General features: G+C 40.5%; 1 protein-coding gene across 2 annotated transcripts in view; it reads left to right on the forward strand.

Moving 5' to 3' along the window:
- LOC120535385 (adhesion G-protein coupled receptor G5-like) overlaps positions 1 to 20,868 on the forward strand; it is a 119,982-nt gene that overhangs the window by 11,539 nt on the left and 87,575 nt on the right. Inside the window, exon 1 of one of the 2 annotated variants that reach the window (XM_039763193.1) lies at positions 16,874 to 17,016. The exons of the other annotated variant lie outside the window; for it this stretch is intronic. The gene's annotated coding sequence lies outside the window, so the exon portion shown is untranslated. Of the gene's footprint in view, positions 1 to 16,873; positions 17,017 to 20,868 lie in introns of those variants that run through there. 2 annotated transcript variants of the gene reach the window in all.

Genomic DNA, 20,868 nt, shown 5'->3' on the forward strand with positions numbered 1-20,868 from the left:
CTCTACTTCCGGAGCATATTAATGAAGGATTTTGATTTCTAAAAATCAAAGGCAAACTCAAACTGTTTCATTTGCAGAATAAGAATTTGGATAAAGGCAACAATGCCACTTTCCAAAACACAAAGCACTGAGAATGAATTACACAGTGTGTGACTGTACTGTATTTACGTACATAAGAATGGAAACAGGCTCAGGAATCTGGAAATGGATTGCAGTTTTATTAGTAGGTATACCAAGAAAACATTAGCCTAATAAAGAAACTCACGACGTGAAACCAAAATCATAATTTAAAGAATGAAGCCGAGCAGTTAAAAAACAAAATAATTTTGCACAATCAGAGCCAAAACAGCATAAACATTAAAATGAATTAACAAAATAGTTTGTTGCCAAAAAGCAGATTAAAACACTAATTCGAATGTTATTATTTTTTTCATTGTAGCCACTAACTCGGACAGTCAGAACGTTCATAACGCTACCCTTCATACCTTTGATTCGGTGATGTGCCACGCAGGCCCAGTTCACTTTGTCTAATACCTGCTTAGCAATCAGACCCAAGGGATACACACAATGGTGACATCCAGATCACAAAAGAAAATGGAGCCACAGCAAAATGTATTAATTTTTTAATCCTATTAAAATGTCACTAAATAAAAAATAGAGAAACCAGTTGTGTTCCTTGACCTCCCAAGCACCTTCGTCTTTTTAATGACCAAGACATGACTGCAAAAAAATGAAAATACAACTCAGATCATGACAGTGACCCTGAACCTCTGCAAAATAGCCTAACCTAATAATCTCAAATGGTTTTGAGTCTAGTTGAGAGCAGTAGAGAATCAGAAGCTATCCTGATAGCACTGGCATACATTGGTCCTTGGGCATGGCACCAGTTTATTTCATAGCTAAATATGGAACAACCTAACCCTAACATTCAGCACCTTTATAATTGTCAGTTAACCTGATAAACACTTTTTTCAGGTGCAGGAGGAAGAAAAAACACACAGACACATGGGGAATGTGGAAACTCCACACAAACAATAACTGGTCATCACATTCAAGCCCAGGATTCAAACCCCAAATGCTGGATTCATTAGGCTGCAGCAATAACTTCTTCTTCTTTTGGCTGCTCCCGTTAGGGGTTGCCACAGCGGATCATCTAAAAAATTGTTGTCCGCATATCGATTTGGCAAAATTTTGCCCTTCCTGACGTAACCCTCCCCATTTATCCAGGCTTGGGACCGGCATGAAGAACCCAATGGTTTGTGCATCCTCTGTGGCTGGGTTAGGCTGCAGCAATAACTACTGCACCATAATGTCAGCTGTCTGCCATAATATACAAGAGGAGGATGCAGTTCCCAGGAAATTCCATCCAAGTGGAACGGTTTTGCAAGAGCAAAGTTATAAAGATTTGGAGAGTGCTAATAATCTTGAGCAGGCAGAATAATGTATTTGACTCTAACCAACTCTATGCACTAAAGGGACTAGAAATGCAAATTAAGTGGGCCAACTTTACTAAAATATTTAGAAACATGTCACAATAATGCAATACTTGGTGAATAGCAATTGCAGCGACACTTGTATCTGACATGTGTTTAGACTTCCATACTGACAGTGGTGATTATAACCAACTGCACATGTGCTCATCACTAGCTGAACAGGGAGAGGAAAAGAAAATAAATACAGCTTGTCATATTTAGAAGTAGAAATAAGTGTTTGAAATGAATATGTTGACCTCTACAGAGAAGCAGCGGAATTACAGACCTGCCTATGCTAAAGTTAGATTGGACCTCCCATGAAAAGATACTCTCTGAAGGCTGAGAGCGTAAAACAAATTGCCTATAAACTAGACAGACTAAACACACATATATGCCAATTGGTAGACCTCAGTGTTCTTCTGTTTTGATGAAGCAATGATTTAAATAGGGCAGAACAATGAAAAGACCAAATAGCACAAATGATATATGGACAAGCACCATTGGTTCATAGCCCCTAATTAAAGCAAAAATTGACGGTAAACTGTTGGTTTATGTGTGCATGTATCTATATGGATTCCCAATCAGGACGAATCCCTTCATTGCAATATATTTTAACATGAACCACATGCAGTTCACCACATGGACCACATACGGTAAAGAGGTTATGAAGCTCAATACCTCTGTCTCGTTTTATACACCAGAGGTCTGCTGTTTTTACCAAATGAAAAAAGAAAAGTGTATAAAAATAAACTGATATTTTACCACAGCGAAACTCAATGTGTGAATCATGCACATTGATCTCCATTCCTGCTATCAAGTTTCTGGGCCTGCTTTGTTTAATTTAAGAGGACAAGGGCTGAAGAAAAACTGGAAACAACCTGTCCAACCGCAACACTTCCACCAGATCAGCTTACATCTCCATTCAAACTGATTTTTTTTGTTTGCATGTAGAAGAAAAAATGGAGAATCAGGAAAAATCCCCAAGTCACATACGTATTATCCAAGCCACTATATTCTAACTACAGGGGTCTGCTGGAGCCAATCTCAGCCAGCACAGAGCACGAAACAAACCCCGGGCAGGGTGCACATTAGGGACAATTGAGAATGGCCAATGCACCTAACCTGAATGTCTTTGGAAACCAACGCAGACACGGGGAGAACATGCAAACTCCACGCTGGGAGGACCCAGGAAGCGAACCCAGGTCTCCTAACTGCGAGGCAGCAGCGCTACCCACTGCACCTTATGTGTTATACTAAATTAAACTAATCATCCATGCAGTTGTTATAATTTTATATATTAACCTACTGTGGGAAAGGGAGGAGGAGGAAGACTAGGAGGAGAGTACTAATTATTCTTCCACGTTATATTTCAGGAGTGGGACTCATAATACGTAATGAGCAGTTATAACTTCCGTGGTTAAACTGAACAGGTTATAAGTAGCAGAAGGTTTTGGATAAGTTGTGAAATTAAGTAACCACTTCATGTACAGCTGCTCAGCAACACAACATACCTGCTCCTTCAAGAGTTTTAGCCATCGTTTAATTAAAAAATAGATGAGCAAGATGTGTCATCTGCGTTACTTTGACTGTGGTATGATTGTTGGGGGTTCCATCATCTCAGAATCAGATTTTATCCCCTGCATTCTGTTGAGTTTACAGAGAACAGCACAGTCAACACCAAAAAAATGTAGTGTGCAGTACCATCACCTTGATGTCTTTCTTTTTCAGATGAATACTTCCAGCAGGATAATATACCAAGTCACAAATCACATATTATCTCAAGCGGGTCACACATTCACCACTAACTCACACAGTTCAGGAGTCTTTGGGATGAGGTGGAACAGCAGGCTGATAAAGGCCATTATAGGCTTGCAGGATATCATAGACTATATTAGTAATGATGGCTGGGACACTTTAACCAGGAAAGAAATTCATCCCATAGTAGGGCTTATGTATATCCATCCATCCATTATCCAACCCGCTATATCTTAACTACACGGTCACGGGGGTCTGCTGGAGCCAATCCCAGCCAACACAGGGCGCAAGGCAGGAAACAAGCCCCGGGCAGGGTGCCAGCCCACCGCAGGGCATACACACACTCACACACCAAGCACACACTAGAGACAATTTAGGATCGCCAATACACCTAACCTGCATGTCTTTAGACTGTGGGAGGAAACCCACGCAGACACGGGGAGAACATGCAAACTCCACACAGGGAGGACCTGATGAAGCGAACCCAGGTCTCCTAACTGTGAGGCAGCAGCGCTACCCACTGCGCCATCGTACCGCCCCTTATGTATATTTTTGCCAGAATAATTTAAATTGTTGCATTTTGAATCGAAACTGTCAAAGGTAGTCAAATCCTATGGAAAAGTTCCCTTTAATGGTCTCTATTATGTTAATCAAATCTTTACATTGTGATGGGAGGACCGGGTGAGAGGGCATCTGCAAGGCACTGCCACCCATGGGATGTTACAGGGCAGCCCTCCTGAATGGCTGTGGCACCATGGATTCCCGCAGAGCACGCTGGGAGTTGGAGTTTGTCACAGCCCTGTTGGGTTCCGTCGGGGGCCGCCATGGGGAGCTGCAGCGGCCTACTTTGGGCTCTCACCACACCTGGGAGTGATTCTAGGTCTGCTTAATGAGCCACCTGGAACACTCCCAGGGTCACCTGACTTCATTCAGGGAGCCAGAGTCGGGTGGAAGAGGATGAAGCTTCGTGGAGGAGTAGTGGAGGAGAGAGAAAGGGAGAGAAGAAGAGCGTGTTTTGTGCTTGGTGCTTTGGACTGTGTTTCTGGGGGGGAGCGAGAGAAAAGCGCTTCCCCATGGAAATAAAAATGTGTGCTGCGCAACACTTGTATCTCTGTCTGTCTGTGTCAGGTTAGGGCGGCTGTATGCATCCTGGTGGTTCACAACATCTATCCCTTTTTTGAACTATAAGGGGTCATCATGAACTAGAATCTGTCCCAGCAGCATGAGGTGGTTATGCACACACACACACTCACACACACACTCATTCACACTGAGCCAACTTAGAATCACCAATCAACCTACAATGGATATCTTTGAGATGTGAGAGGAAACCAAAGATCTGACCTAAGCCCGTGTGGATACAAGTATAATGTGCTCTTCTTTCATGGTCCATCTTTAAACATATATGAACAGGTTTTATGAGACTTTATTTTTCTTAATTATATCTGCATGACACTGTGCTCCTTAACAGTACTGCCTCGTGGGTTGGCTTTGCTATTTGACAACCAATGAGGTAATGCTGGATAGTATTTAAACCGATAAATGTACTGTATATGTATTATTTACTTAAGCATAGTTGACAAGGTGACTTTCAGAGCATGTGAGCTGCATTTTCAACTTCTCCTTACCCTTACCCTTACCCTTACCATAAGTGCAAGTTCACTTTCATGGCAGCACATTGTGAAATTCTTAGCACCTCTCCCTACTGATTTATGTTTTATTTGATACCAGTGCATATATTGTAGATGTCATACAATTTGAAGACTTCCCATTCCAAACGAAGCAAACTGTTTTCCTTAATATCATTTTAGATAAAATATACAGTATATCCATGTATAATACAGTATATACAGACTCTATACTGTATAAGGAATTGAATAGAGTTTTGGACAAAATGATGTCTGAGGGTGGCACGGTGGTGCAGTGGTAGCGCTGCTGCTGCTGCTTCGCAGTTAAGAGACCCAGGTTCGCCTCGCGGTCCCTCCCTGCGTGGAGTTTTCATGTTCTCCCCGTGTGTGCGTGTTGTTTTTCCTCTGGGTGCTCCGGTTTCCTCCCACAGTCCAAAGACATGCAGTTTAGGTGCACCAGGAACGATTCTAAATTGTCCCTAGTGTGTGCTTGATGTGAGTGTGTGTGCCCCGCGGTGGGCTGGCGCCCTGCTCGGGGTTTGTTTCATGCCTTGTGCCCTTTGTTGGCTGGGACTGGCTCCAGCAGACCCCCGTGACCCTGTAGTTAGGATATAGCGGGTTGGATAATGGATGGATGGATGTTGTGCTGAGTCATTATTGTCACAAATTGTAGGATGGAAGTAGTGGCCCCAGAGCAACACAGAGGCGTAGCATATTTGACTTGCACTAAAACAGGAGCACTGAATAGTTAAAGAAACATTAAAGAGACAATAACAGCATTCAGTTAACTGGTACTGGAGACTCTGGTCTTTATCACTTCTCTGCAGAGACATAATATAAAATTAATTGGAAATACTAAATTGATCCACCATTCTCTGTGGGTGTGTGTTCAGTGACGGACTGGTATCCCATCTAGAGTGTTTTTCTTTAATGACCCTATCTATTATCACTAAAACAAGCTCATACTGACTTCAACCCTACTATCTAAAGTTTATAACTAGAAGTGGTCTGAACTTATTTTAATTAATATGAACCACTTTTCGGATCATGTTTTCACTTTTGATTTTTTTTTTCTTAGCATCAAAAAAACCCACCAAGCTCCAGCCTCATTATGCTCTGTTCTCACAGTAATTATTACACATATTCACATGACACCATTATGACTTCCCTCAGTACCCGATAAACAACATTGTCATTTAAGAAGTGCTTTATTCATATTATCTAAGAAGATTAACTTGTGGCTTTCAACACGAATGCCTGCCAAATTGATTTTGCTGTTGTGAAAATACTGCGGGGGAAGCAAAAAAGGGCGCTGTTGTCAGAAAATGTAATTTTATATCCACCTCCTCTTTTTATAACAAGGTACTTGTAGACATTACTAATTCTGAACCTTTCTGACTCCTAAGCAGATAATCCAAAAACATTCAACTGCAACAAACTAAATATATAATAGGCCATAAAACAACATATATGAGACAGAGAGTGTCCTAATAATTCTAATAATTTAATTGTGTAAGACTGGATCAAAATATCATAAAGCATTTGATCAAAAAGGAAACATTTTGTAAATTCAACAAATAAAATATAACTGCATGCGCATTGGAATGGACATCAAATTTAGCAAATACAAGAGGCACATCGGACAAAAAGGGCACAGTGTTATACCATTAAATGTCATCAGCAGATCAAATCAAGTCAAGTGGCTTGATTGTTATACCATTCATACCCAATATCATAGCAAACAGCGGCAAGGAATAAGGTTCCCATGCCCACAGTGCCACGTGTACATAAGCACAGGACAAATACAAGACAGGTAAGGAACTATACTATACTCTACAAAGGTAAATAAATAAATAATAGGTAGTACATTGAAATGCATGGTAATAAATAAATAACAACAACTAATAATAAAAACACAGTAGTAACAAATGTACCAGACATGAATAAAATATTAGGAGCTGATCTTAGGGGAGGGAGGGAGGCAGCACAGAGTCCAGAGTCCTGACAGCCAAGCTTTTACAATCTCTGGCAGAACTGGTTCATATGCCATGGTACCTTGTGCCAAATGGAAGTAAGACAAAGAGACCATGGGAAGGGTGACAGTAAAATTGTAGTAACGGCAGTGCAAACAGATACACATTTTCATGTTTTTAACAAAAATAAACTCATGCTTTTGAATGAGAAGGTTACTTTGAGATGGCTAACCTCCATTATTTTCGTAATGACATAATTAAATAATGGTTTTTAAAAATAAATGTTTCCAACTTCTGCATATAATGCAATGTTTGAATTGTAATTTAATAAACCAGTCTAGCTCACAGAATGCTACATATTTACCATTCAGCAAATTTCATATTTTGCAGTTTTTACCTCCCACATCCCAAAAACATGCATACTAGTTTAACTGGCACATACAAATTGAACCAATGTGTACCGTAAGTGTGCCTTACAATGACCGGACACCCCATCAAAGTATGGTCCCTGGCTTGTATTCAGTACTGCTATGATAGTCACTGCCACATCTCTGTGATCCTGAATTGCATAAGCAGGTTTGAAGACAGACGTGTGGATGGATCGTGTTAATAATATCACGCCTGCAAATACAAAAAAGGGCAAATCTGTAAAGACCTACTGTAGACACCGCAAAATCGGGGCAAAAATAATGAGCACTGCCCAAATTGAAAAAACGCCAAGGAAGCCTAAGACATAAAAAAGTGCAAAAGGAGTATACCACAAAGAGTAACACAAAAATACAAATAAAAGCAAAATATATATCTAGTACTCCTCTAGGACTGCCTCATCGAGACACTGCATGTATTCCTCGCTAGTTGTAAGGCTGTCCCAACCTAAACGCACCAAAATAGGCACTTCCCATTACTGACCCCGTTTCTCTGTTTCACTATTATTAAGGTATTTCTTCTTCCATGAGTTGAGCTATTGCCTCTAACTTCACTCCCTGCTTCAATCTCACATGAATGGATGATACGAGGAACCTTCATACCACCGGCCTGAGCCCACATTTGGGTCACCGCACACATGTAAAAGCCCCATAGCTATCTGACTAAAACTCCCTTTGGGGCAACAAAAATCTTTGCCATTCGGTCTCTTATGTTCCCCTGAGATAATCGCCCCGGGCACTTACTGTAACTGCTCTCAAGGGTCTAGTACACGTCATCAGTAACCTGGCAAGACGGACCTTTTTATTTGTGAAGGTCTGCTTTTACTTTGTCAGGACTTTTGAAGGTTCTGTATCTCTCTGGTGGGGCCCTCGAATGGTCACAGTGCTGGTAGCTATTATCTGACAATTACACACTCTATATGGTGTGAACGCTAAGTGACAATGTTGCCCCTTTTTAACCCAACAGACAGATGCACAGGACACAGCTTAAAAGCACTAAGAAGTATTTTAATACTTTGATTTCTTGAAAACAGTGCCCAAAGCACCACAGCCACAATAAACAGGCAAATATACACAATAATCAACACTCTCTATATATCTCCTCCATACCTCCCAGCAAGTGTTGTCTGCTACCTCCCGACTCTGGCTCGCTTGCTGGGTTCACAGCAGTCCTTTATGTAGTCCTTGACCCGGAAGTGCTTCTGTCCTTCCATCCACGTGACTTGCTAGCACTTCCTGGTCAGATGGAGAACTTGCTTTTTTCTTCAGCCAGGAAGTACTTCAGAGCTTCCGTCCTCATGACTTGGGAAAACTTCTGGGCTATGGATGAGGCATGACTCCTCTGGTCCTCTTGCAGTGTTCCCTGGTGGAACCCACAGTACCTAACAGGGCTGCGTTGTCGTACTCCATGTCCCACTGTGCCCTGCGGGAACTGCTACAGTCCAGGGAAGCTGCCATCTAGCGCTTTCAGGGAGGCAGTGTCCACAGGACATTTCCCGATCCTTTCATTCTTTGGGCATCCAGCTGTTCATTACAATGGAAAACCTTTCATCAAGTGAAACCCTGATTTCAATATTAAAAACAAATAAAAAGCTTTAACCTAACCAATTAAACAGGAGATGAACAGTACTCAAACAAATCAAAAACTAGAAGACTAACGTGGTATAATTAATGCTGCCTTAAAATCTAACTGGTATGGCCAAGCCTAATCACAAAAAGACATATTTTATTCAATTTCCAAATAGCACATTTAACAGCTGATATCCCTTTGAGTACATATTTGATTAATTTATTTTTTTTTCCAATTCACTCTGGGTATTTCACTGGGTATTTAACAAAACAGCATGGGAGCAAATAATTAAAATTCAAGAGCGATTTAGGGAGTGAACTTGACCCTCACCTTCTCCATCACAGCACCTCCTCTGTTGTACTTAATTGATTTTCTCTTGCTTTTCATTCTCAATGTGTAACCATAACATTCTTCATGCTTACCTGTGTTCTCCGAAGGATTATGCTATTAGCTTTATGTCATACATTTAAATATTCATATCTTTAATATCATTTGATTGTAATAGCATGCCATGTAATATATAAAGCTGTTTGTAAATTATGAAAGAGTCTTGGGGTCAAATCGCATGTTCTGTGTGGAGCTCAAATGGCCATCCTGTGTCCATGTGGGTTTCATTCTCCAGTGTGTGTGAATTTGCTCAGTCACTGACTTTTATCCCAAACTGGTTTCGTTCCTACTGTTCACATAGTGCTGTTATAAAGAGCTCTGGCTGCTAATGACCATATGGTTCAATAGGCAGGTTTGGAAAATAAAAAAAAAATATTGATTGCTAAGAAGTAAAGAATAAAAATGTCAAAAAGAAGTAGTGTGGGGTTTAGAGAACATATGCAAAATGTTAGAATTTGAATGTTTTCATTTGCATTTTTATAAAGTGCTTACAAATTACCTCTAAAACTGCCTGTCATATAAATATGATAAACATTTCCCACTGTCTATAAAGCAACAGACAGAAAAACCGTAATAATTTAATATGAATGCCCTTATCAGGATATAGTACAGCAGAAAGAAAACACACCAACATGTACTTTAGAGGTAGCCCATATGCTTATATCTGAAAGACAGAATACAAAATAGTTTAATCATGTCAAAATAATGCTGGTTTGGGGACATTACTTAGTTTAATTCTAATGACCTTTCTGTTTTTATTTTAGTATAATCTATATCTTCTCTTTTAAATTGTCTAAAAGTTAACCTCATGCAGCACCCTCACAAAGATGACTAATACAAGGTGCTTAAAAAAGTATCCAGAGTTTAGTAACAGAGTTTTTTTAAACATATGACAGCATCATCTACCAAGGGGCTTTCATAATCTTCAGCCATTCAGTCCATATGGCATATACTTATGTGCAAAAACTGTATTTGAAATTCACACTTAGTCATTTTCTGACTATAATTTTCACTCTTTGTTTGACTCTTTATTCAGCCACACTGTGTGAACGATTCCATCAGCTTACTCTACATCCTACACTGCGTATTTTCAATGCACATCAGAATTTTGTTTAGAAAGATAAATACATCTACTGCTACAAGAGCATGATGCAGATATTTCAGGTTATTAATACCTCTGCTTTTTAATTTTGCAAGATAATGCGTCTGTGTTAATTAATATGCTGGAAATTGCACAAATGCCAACAGGAGAGCCTTGAAACACCTTATTCTTACCATTGGATTTCCTCCATTTAGTTACTATCTTGTTGATGTGACAGCAGAGATTGGACATGGAATGATGTCTCAGAGTGGATGGGTGGATGGCATGAATAGTGGTGGACACAGCATCAATTGTATTACCATATTATGGTGTGCTGTGGTGGCACCCTGGTTACTGCTCTGGCCTAACAGTTCCAGAGTTTTGGGTTCAAATGCCACCCCTAGACACTTTTTTTTTGCAATTGATGCATTCTCCTGCTCCCACATATGTTTCCTCCCACACGCCAAACATCTGCAGGTTAGGCTGAGATGTGTCTCTAGAATCTTCCAGTGCCCGCGCCCAGTTGAAGACTGATGTCTCATTAGTCGAATTTAGTTTTCATTCACAATTTTTTTTACAAATATTTCTTCTGAGAGCAATCAAGACACACTTTTAGGATCTCTTTATTAGATAGATAGATAGATAGATAGATAGATAGATAGATAGATAGATAGATAGATAGATAGATAGATAGATAGATACTTTATTAATCCCCAACGAGAAATTCACATAATCCAGCAGTAGTATACTGATACAAAAAAAAAAATAAATTAAAGAGTAATAAAAATGCATTTAAAAGCAGACAATAACTTTGAATAATGTTAGCATTTACTCCCCCGGGTGGAATTGAAGAGTCGCTTTGTGAGGAGGATGAACGATCTCCTCAGTCTGTCAGTGGAGCAGGACAGTGACAAAAGTCTGTCGCTGAAGTTACTCCTCTGCCTGGAGATGACACTGTTCAGTGGGTGCAGTGGATTCTTTATGATTGACAGGAGTTTGGTTAATGCCCGTCGCTCTGCTACAGATGTTAAACTGTCCAGCTTTACTCCTGAAATAGAGCCTGCCTTATCTTAACAAGTTTGTCCAGGCGTGATGCATCCTTCATCTTTATGCTGCCTCCCCAGCACACCACCGCGTAGAAGAGGTCACTCGCCCCAACCGTCTGGTAGAACATCTGCAGCATCTTATTGCAGATGTTGAAGGACACCAACCTTCTAAGAAAGTATAGTCGGCTCTGACCTTTCTTACACAGGGCATCAGTATTGGCAGTCCAGTCTAATTTATCGTCCAGCTGCATTCTCAGGTATTTATAGGTCTGTACCCTTTGCACACAGTCTCCTCTGATGATCACGGGGTCCATGAGGGGCCAGGGCCTCCTAAAATCCACCACCAGTTCATTGGTCTTGCTGGTGTTCAGGTGTAAGTGGTTTGAGTGGCACCATTTAACAAAGTCTTTGATTAGCTTCCAATACTCCTCCTCCTGCCCACCTCTGATGCAGCCCACAATAGCAGTGTCGTCAGCGAACTTTTGCACGTGGCAGGACTCCGAGTCGTATTGGAAGTCTGATGTATATAGGCTGAACAGGACCGGAGAAAGTACAGTCCCCTGCGGCACTCCTGTGTTGCTGACCACAATGTCAGACCTGCAGTTCCCGAGACGCACATACTGAGGTCTGTCTGTAAGATAGTCCACGATCCATGCCACCAGATGTGAGTTTACTCCCATCTCAGTCAGCTTGTCCTTAAGGAGCAGAGGTTGGATGGTGTTGAAGGCGCTAGAGAAGTCCAAAAACATAATTCTTACAGCACCACTGCCTCTGTCCAAGTGGGAGAGGGATCGGTGTAGCATATAGAAGATGGCATCCTCCGCTCCCACCTTCTCCTGGTATGCGAACTGCAGAGGGTTGAGGGCATGGCGGACCTGTGGCCTCAGGTGGTGAAACAGCAGCCGCGCCATGGTCTTCATCACATGTGACGTCAGAGCAACAGGCCCGAAGTCATTCAGCTCACTAGGACATGATACCTTTGGGACTGGGGTGATACAAGATGTCCACAACCTCGGGACTCTCCCCTGTTCCAGACTCAGGTTGAAGATGCGCTGTAGAGGACTCCCCACTTCCAACGCACAGGCCTTCAGCAGTCGTGGCGATACTCCATCTGGACCTGCTGCTTTGCTGGCACAAAGTCTCCTCAGCTCTCTGCTCACCTGTGCTGCTGTAATTGTGGGTGGGGATGTCTCACCTATGCTGGTATCAGCAGAAGGATGGTTGGAGGATGCAGTACTCCGAGGTGAGAGTGGGTTAGGGTGGTCAAACCTATTAAAGAAGTTGTTCATTTGGTTTGCTCTCTCCACGTCTGTCTCGATGGCGGCACCCCGCTTCGAGCTGAAGCCAGTGATGATCTTCATCCCAACCCACACTTCCTTCATGCTGTTCTTCTGCAACTTCTGCTCCAGCTTTCTCCTGTACTGCTCCTTCGCCGCCCTGAGCTGGACTCGGAGTTCCTTCTGCACGCGCTTGAGCTCATGCTTATCACCACCTTTAAAAGCCCTTTTCTTCTGGTTCAAAAGGCCCTTGATGTCACTTGTAATCCATGGCTTGTTGTTAGCATAGCAGCGTACTGTTCTTACTGGAACTACAATGTCCATACAGAAGTTGATGTAATCAGTTGTGCATTCAACAGCTTCTTCAATGTTCTCACTATGTGACCCCTGCAGTACATCCCAGTCTGTAGTTCCAAAGCAGTCTCTCAGAGCCTGCTCTGCCTCAGGGGACCACTTCCTGAATGATCATGTAGTTGTAGGTAGCGCCTTCACTCTTGGTTTGTAGTGAGGCTGGAGCAGAACCAGGTTATGATCTGCTTTCCCAAGCGCAGGCAGCAGGGTGGCGCTATATGCGTCTTTAATGTTTGCATACAGTAGGTCAATAGTCCTATTTCCCCAGGCGTTACAGTCCATATACTGGGAGAAGGCAGGTAATATTTTATCCAGCATTACATGGTTAAAGTCTCCAGAGATTAGCACAAGCACCTCAGGGTGCTGCGTATTACTGATTATGTAGAGAAAAGCTAAGCAAAATGACATCTTTTATTGGCTAACTAAAAGGCTAACACCCTAGTATTACTGTTTATGTAAATAGTGGGTTTGCTTAGGTATACTAATGCTGCTTGGATTTCTACAGTTTCTACTTTCACTGCCTTTAGTAAGGAAAGCTGTATAACAATACATTGAGTTGAATGACATATTGGAAATGCTGGGTTTAGGAATGATCCCTGTTATCACACACGTAACTGCAAACTGAACAGCAGCTGAAATGGACTTTTCCTGTTTGTAATGCTGCCTTTATGAGTTTGCCACATCATGAATTCAGCACTCTTTCAGACGTTAGTCAAAATGCTTACTTGGCTAAATGTGTGGTGTCATTTAGCCATGATAGTCACCTGTAAGTCTTGTAACACTGTATACAGATACAGACAACATGCACAAATATGTTTTTTTTTTTATTTTATGACTAGAGGATATTACTCGATTCATAGATTATTGTAGTCACTCTGTAATAGTGGTACTTTTTCAAATCACAACTAACCATTTTTTCTTGACATCTGATTTGAATTGCCTCTAAATTCTGTACATTCCTCTGGCTTTACAGTTCAGCTAAAATGTTATCAATGTTATCCATTTCATTCTATACTTCACTATAGTACCTGGCCTATTCACTCCTCAGTGTGTGTCACCGATCTCATACATTATCAGCCATATGGCTCAAGACAGCAGTCACTTTATAAAGCCCTTAGGGATTGCTTGCTGACTCCTGGTTGTCCTGGCTGTCATTATTTCCACGACCAACACAAATGCCAGACATCTTGTATGGCCACAATCTTCTCCACAGAATGACTGATCATCTCCTATATGGAGGACCCTGGACCTCCAGCAGGCACCATTCCCTAACAGCTGCAGTAGATTGACTCTGACTCCTGAATCTTTAGGATATTCTCTATTCTGAGAACACATACAGGAAAATAAAATTGACAGGATGAGCAGAGCAGTCACATATGTAGACATGTTGTGTGAATGTGGGAGAAGGGGAATTTGGTATGTATAAATTTACTGCAGTGGGTTTGCTTTTTTCAGGATGGTGTTTATTGAACTGACCTCATGATTTCTGGAGACTAAGTTTACATCCTTGCTCAGCCAAAGACTTTTGAGAGTCTTTATGTACCTTTGCCCAAGCAGTGTTAAATTTGTTAAAAAAATATTATCCTTTTCTTTTCCTTATACCGTACTTCACATAACATCACATGTCTTTAGTTGCATGCATTTTGTGTGGTTTTGGAGGAGCTTTAAGCAACAATCTGGCAACACTAAATGGCAGAGAAGTAGATTATATTATATACTATTATATATGCTCGCTTCACTTGCTAACCCCTTAAATCATTACACGCCATTGTGAAGAGCGGTCTTAACGCACCCCAAGGAGACGCAGCCGCTCCTCCGAAAACCCCTCTTAAACAGTGATACAATGGGAAACAAATTCCATTTTTTTACCTCCTCTTTGCTTGATCAGCTGCTGGCTTGCTGCTGCTGCCGTGCCATGTGATCTGCACTTCGCTCACTTACCCCTTCCTCTCAACCCCACCCCCCTTTCTCTCGTCAGTGCTATGCGCCATTGTGAAGAGAGGGGATGAACTTAACCCAAAGAGATGCGGTCGCTCCTCCGAAACCCCTCTTAAACAGTGATACAGTGGGAAACAAATAACAGTTGTTCTTTTTGCCTCCTCTTTGCTTGATCAGCTGAATTTCGTGCGGCGCTTCGAAGTTTTAAAAGCTTGTACATCAGCTGTCCTTTTGTCTCACTGTCTTGTCTCTCTTGTCCTCCAGACATCCCCAAACACTATGCGATTTCTTTTTGCTGTTCCATTATTTCACAGAGTAATATTTTCTGTTTGTTTGCACTAATGTGATCTTTACTCTCATTTTTTTGAGACTTTCGAATTTTCCTACTTCCATTATCTCTAACCGGCTCTGCATGTGTATCACGGGACTTGACCATCTCGCGGGACGTGAAAGTGTCTCTGTCTCACTTTAAAAGATCTCTCTTCAAATGATCACATCTCGTCGCAGTCTCGTCCCAAGTTTTTCATTTATAATAGAGAGATATAATTCACCTAATTGTATTTATGTGTTTCAATCCAATAGTGGCTCCACTAAATTGTTTAGCGAGAGGTGGACAGTACAAAGGAAGCAAAAATGATTACCATACAATTCCTGAATAAGCACATCCTTTTCATAGAACTGACCATACTGAATCCAAGAAGCAAATGTCCTGAACTAAAAAGTGATCAACTGAACCTTACAACATAATAAAAAATTTAAGAATTTTGTTGTGCTCAGCACATGTGACTAAACTACTGCAACTACAACCACTACTGAGATGTTAAACATGAGTGAGCTGATTCCCGTTTGCTTCCATATTAAAAAGGAATAATTAAAAAGGCCAGTGTCCCAAATTTGACACGATCAGACTGTATGGAACAAAACTGTAATCTCTGTGCTCCTCCAGACCTCACGCAAAACTCACTTTGATCCCAGGATGCATGTGTGCTTTTTCCCCAGCTGGTGGCTTGTTGCGCACTAGTATCGCTCAGTATGTAGTGCGTCTTTTTCAACCCCGTTAAAGAGTTGTATTGAGCTGTAAAAGTCATACATGCATATGTAACGGCAATTTAGACCAATACAAGCACTTGTAACTCTTCAACTTCAAATGTTAACTACTGACACCTAAGAAGATAATCCAGCCATTTGCAAACTCACTTAATCCATGTCATGTTGCACAACCCTAAAGGTGGACCACAAAACCCAACAGAGCAGTAGAAGTTTCTAAACTTGTTGACACAGTTATCATAACTCCCTGCTACCACTACTTCAATTGCTAAAACATTAATTAAATATTCTAAACTAAAATAATTGAAGATCATTTTTATTAAAACATGCAGCAAATTCTTTAGACATATGTGGCTCTAGTAGCTTTGCCAATGGATTATAAAGGGCTGGCTGCTGATTCAGTCTTACCTGCTTGTTCTCATGGTGTACGAGTATCTGTGTACAAGTGCATGATAACTCTGCATTTTGAAAGCTGCTTGGCTTGTTGTTTCTATTGAAAGGCATCATATTAAATAAAATGTATTGTTGTTTACTTGTACCTGTTAAGAGAAACAAAAGACTAACTAATCAAAAATGACCAATGCTCTGTACTTAAAGTCATGCAAAGAAGTGCCATTTTAGGGTTTTTCTTTTCATAGAAAACAAAATCAGTGTCAGTCTGAAATAATATAAAAAGTCACTTTAGTCTTTTTAGCATTTTTTTATTTTTTTTTTTACATAACAAATAATTAAATTCCAGAATCTTATTAACATAATGACTAACATGCCAGGTACTTCAATTACTATGAAAAGGACTTTGTTTTTGAAAGAACTTCTGCACCTTTAAATCTCTTACTTGATAACCAGTAAGCCTAGGCATATGCTTTCAGATGTGAAGCTGAAAATAGACACTGGCTAAAGGCCACCAGTTATAGTTTACATTTGGAGAATAACCAATGCAAAGTAAAGAGCATATTACATGCTCAGAAAAAAGGAATTATTCACTAAATAGAAGGACCAATTCAGTTATCTACATGAAGGCAAATTACACAGCAGAACAGCAGGACATTGCTTGGGATATTGTTATGTAAGTTACTGGCCTGATGTTGTTTATCTGTCTTTCCTTGGTTTTCTTTTTTCTTTTTTGCTATATTAAAGTGTATCTGACTCTAAATTAGTGCTGAGTGCTTAAAACGGAGAAGTAATTTTAAAAGCACAGTTGGTGCCTCGCTAACATCGATATGGGATTTATTAGCAGGAAATAAGTTATTTTTAAAATTTGTTCAACATCAGTCAACATGAAACAGACAAATATAAGCAACTAATATATTTCTTTGCTTCTAGTTTTTATGTATCTGTATTATAATAATCCCACACATTGCTCTAAGTTTTCTTTTTGCCTTTCTTGAGTAACTGGTCTGAAACCAGTTTAGTTATCTGCCTCCTTTAAATGTTTGAATATTCAACAGTATTGCTTAATCAGCTATCTTAACAATAAGGAAAACGGTTTTTAGATTAGATTAGAAGAGATTAGAGAAACTGTGGGTGGCATGGTGGTGCAGTGGGTAGCGCTGCTGCCTCGCAGTTAGGAGACCTGGGTTCGCTTCCTGGGTCCCCCCTGCATGGAGTTTGCATGTTCTCCTCGGGTACTCTGGTTCCCTCCCACAGTCCAAAGACATGCAGGTGAGGTTCATTGGCGATTCTAAATTGTGTGGGTGGGCTGATGCCTTCCCTGGGGTTTGTTTCCTGCCTTGTGCCCTGTGTTGGCTGGGATTAGCTCCAGCAGACCCCTGTGACCCTGTAGTTAGGATATAGCGGTTTGGATAATGGATGGATGGATAGATAAACTGTACTAATCCAAATGGGAAGTTATAACATTCAATGACCAAAATACTGAAGATATTACTTACACATTCTTAGGGTTAAAACAATTCATTTTTAACCCACTTATCAGGGCGTGGATCACTGGATACTGGAACTGTAAGCATCACCATCTGGGACAAAGCAGAGCAGGCACTCGATTACTGTTGATGAGCCACTAGCAGTATGAGCTTCCATTGCATCACTCAAACGAGCAGCTTCAGAGCCAACCACAGGGCTGGCTAAGAAAAACAGCAAGCTTCCCAGAATTGAGAGTGAACACAAAACGGAGCGCCATTATGACCACTGCTGCACATCACCTTCCTGACATACCAACAGCCAACAAATTATTCAGCAGCAGTGTGTCAGGAAACTCTACTGGGGCTCCTTTATAACAATGCCAATAAGCTGGCACAATGCCGCACTTTGACTGTAACTGTCAAGCCAGAGGTTTTCTTTCTTTTCAGTCATTCTGGTGTGTGTTTATTTATTCATTCATTAAATGAGCTTGCGTAAAAAATCTAATTTCCACCTGGAGATAAATAAAGTTCTTGAGTTGAATGTTATTTAGTAAACCACTATTAGAATCAGTTAACCATCGACAGTGTATGTAAACAGTACAAAATGACTGACAATTGAGGAAACTTTATTAGAAAACTAGTCAGCTACATTTTGTTACACAGACATTACTTGTATTCAAAGAGATTGTAAATGTTTAATGAGCCATTATTAAAATCCACACCAGTTTTAAATCTATTAGCACACTATTCACATTTACATTGTCTTTATTCCTATTTAACAAGCAACTTTCACTGATTTAAAATATATATAATTAATATGAAATTAAACCCACAAGAATGTGTTGCATTATGTTGGTATTTTACATCTCAGTTTGACAAGCTAATGCTTACTTGTTACAAACAAAAGAATTCATACTCTGCAGCCAGGACGATGTAGCTAGACTACTATATTCACAACCTAGCGTTGTTTTTTGTCCACTCGTGTGGGACTCTGGTGGCACATTAATTGTTTATTCTTCAACCAAAGCTTTTTTTTTTTTCTTTAAAAACCCCATTCACACGCACAAACCTTTGTTTACAGGCAGCAGAGTGATCTGAAGTGCATGAAAAGCGGCTCAATGGTGAGTCTGTAGTGCTGTCGTGAGGCCTCAGGGTAAAAGAAACTTCTTATGGCTGTGGCACGGAGTGAATAGAAAGCCTTGGCGGTAGTGGAAAGCAAACAAGAAAAATCCAATCTTAATGTTGCCTAAAGAATGTAAAAGAATTTTTTGTCATTTTTTTTTTTTTGTTGTTACTGTATCTTAGATCTCTGCCCATGCTGCACGAGGTGCATTTCTGTTCCTGTCTTTGGTTTTCTCTTAGTGCTGTGGCTTAGTGTTTTGGTTTGAAGTTTAGAGAACAGTTTCAGGCTATAATTCCTCCTGTTTTATGAAGTGACAATGAGAAATTCAGTTTACCTTGACACGCCTAAATGTATATGTCTTTAATAATGAATTGTGTAATAGCTATAAAACACTTTTGGCTGGAATTCTCCATAAAAGGTTCTATATGAAATAAAAAGAATTTAATACATTCCTGGTCCCCTTATCTGGGGGACATACTTTTAGATTTGTGAACTCTTTTAGTGCTTTCAACTATCACACATGTAGCAGCAGCCTATGATATGTCTTTGAATAGTGCATGATGGCATAATGCAGGAATATAGTATAGGTTATGTTAAAAAACATGTCAGCTTCAAAGAAGAGATTTTAAAAGGGAGCATCCTTCCCATATGACAGTATGCAGCAGCACGTGATTTCTTATCCAGAGTCAGGTACAGTAAATATATACTGTAAAACCGTTAATGTTTTCAAAAGGATTCCTCAATCCTCAAACGCCAACCTTTTCTGACAAAGTCATTAATCAACAGTCCTTCATTACGAGGCTCACGTAGATTCGTAGCTGTACTGAAGCAATGCCACATAAAGCGCTTAGCTAAACTTTAGAAGTAGATCACTCCTAGGGTGTTCATCGCCATTTTTGGAAGTATATGTGGCTATTACATTCATACAGATATTAATGAGAAATGTAAAAAAATATTGGTCACTGGGAATTTGTAAAAAATCATTTTTTGAAACTTTAAATATTGACTTTTATTTCTAATATAGTTGTGTCATTGGGCAGCAGTACAGTAATGTCATTGAGGCTGTACATTTCTTCAGTATTGTTACCCCATGAAATATTTTTTGGACTGTCATTTAAGTTTTGTACACGTTAAGGTAGGATATTAATAGGAAAAACATTACATTATTATTATTAGCCATCCATTGCCCAACCCGTTGAATCCGAACACAGGGTCACGGGGGTCTGCTGGAGCCAATGCCAGCCAACACAGGGCGCAAGGCAGGAACCAATCCCGGGCAGGACGCCAACCCTCCGATTATTATCGTATCATTATTTAGTAGATACCTTTACCTAGCAAAACTTGTGATAATTACCATAGTGTACCTGCATTGGAGTATTTAAAAAAACAGCAGAAAATAAAACTTAATGTAATGCACAAGAAGCTTAGGACTGCATTTATTTATAGGAATAGATGGTTAATGAGCAAAAGAATTGCTTATGAACAATTTGTAAACATGTAAAAAGAAGCAGAGATGGTTTCAAATAAGTGTGTCTGCAATAGACTGGGACAAATAAAGAGGTTCCATACAATACATAGCCATTTTTATTTCCATACTAGCCATGCTACATTTTGAAGACACAGTCACACACGTGTGCTTGGCAGGCAGTCTAAGGACTTAACTGAGAGTAAAAGGTGGAGTCAGGGGTTAATGAAGTGTGCTAATGTCTCTTCTCCCTCTCCCACAGATTGCCAGAAAGGAATCCCAGCTAAATCACTTCCAGCTCCCACACTCCCTTCCTGTCCATGCCCTCCTGTTGACTTCACTTCCGCCAACTCCCTCCTGGACCTACATCTTCCTGCCCACCGCCTATAAAACCCAACCACCTCACCTTGCTAGCCAGTCCCATTTTGGTCTCCATTCCAGACGCTACTCTGGAGCTTTTTTTTAATTGAA

This window comes from Polypterus senegalus, chromosome 9 (assembly GCF_016835505.1).
Source record: "Polypterus senegalus isolate Bchr_013 chromosome 9, ASM1683550v1, whole genome shotgun sequence".
In the NCBI taxonomy this organism is placed as follows: Eukaryota; Metazoa; Chordata; class Cladistia; order Polypteriformes; family Polypteridae; genus Polypterus; species Polypterus senegalus.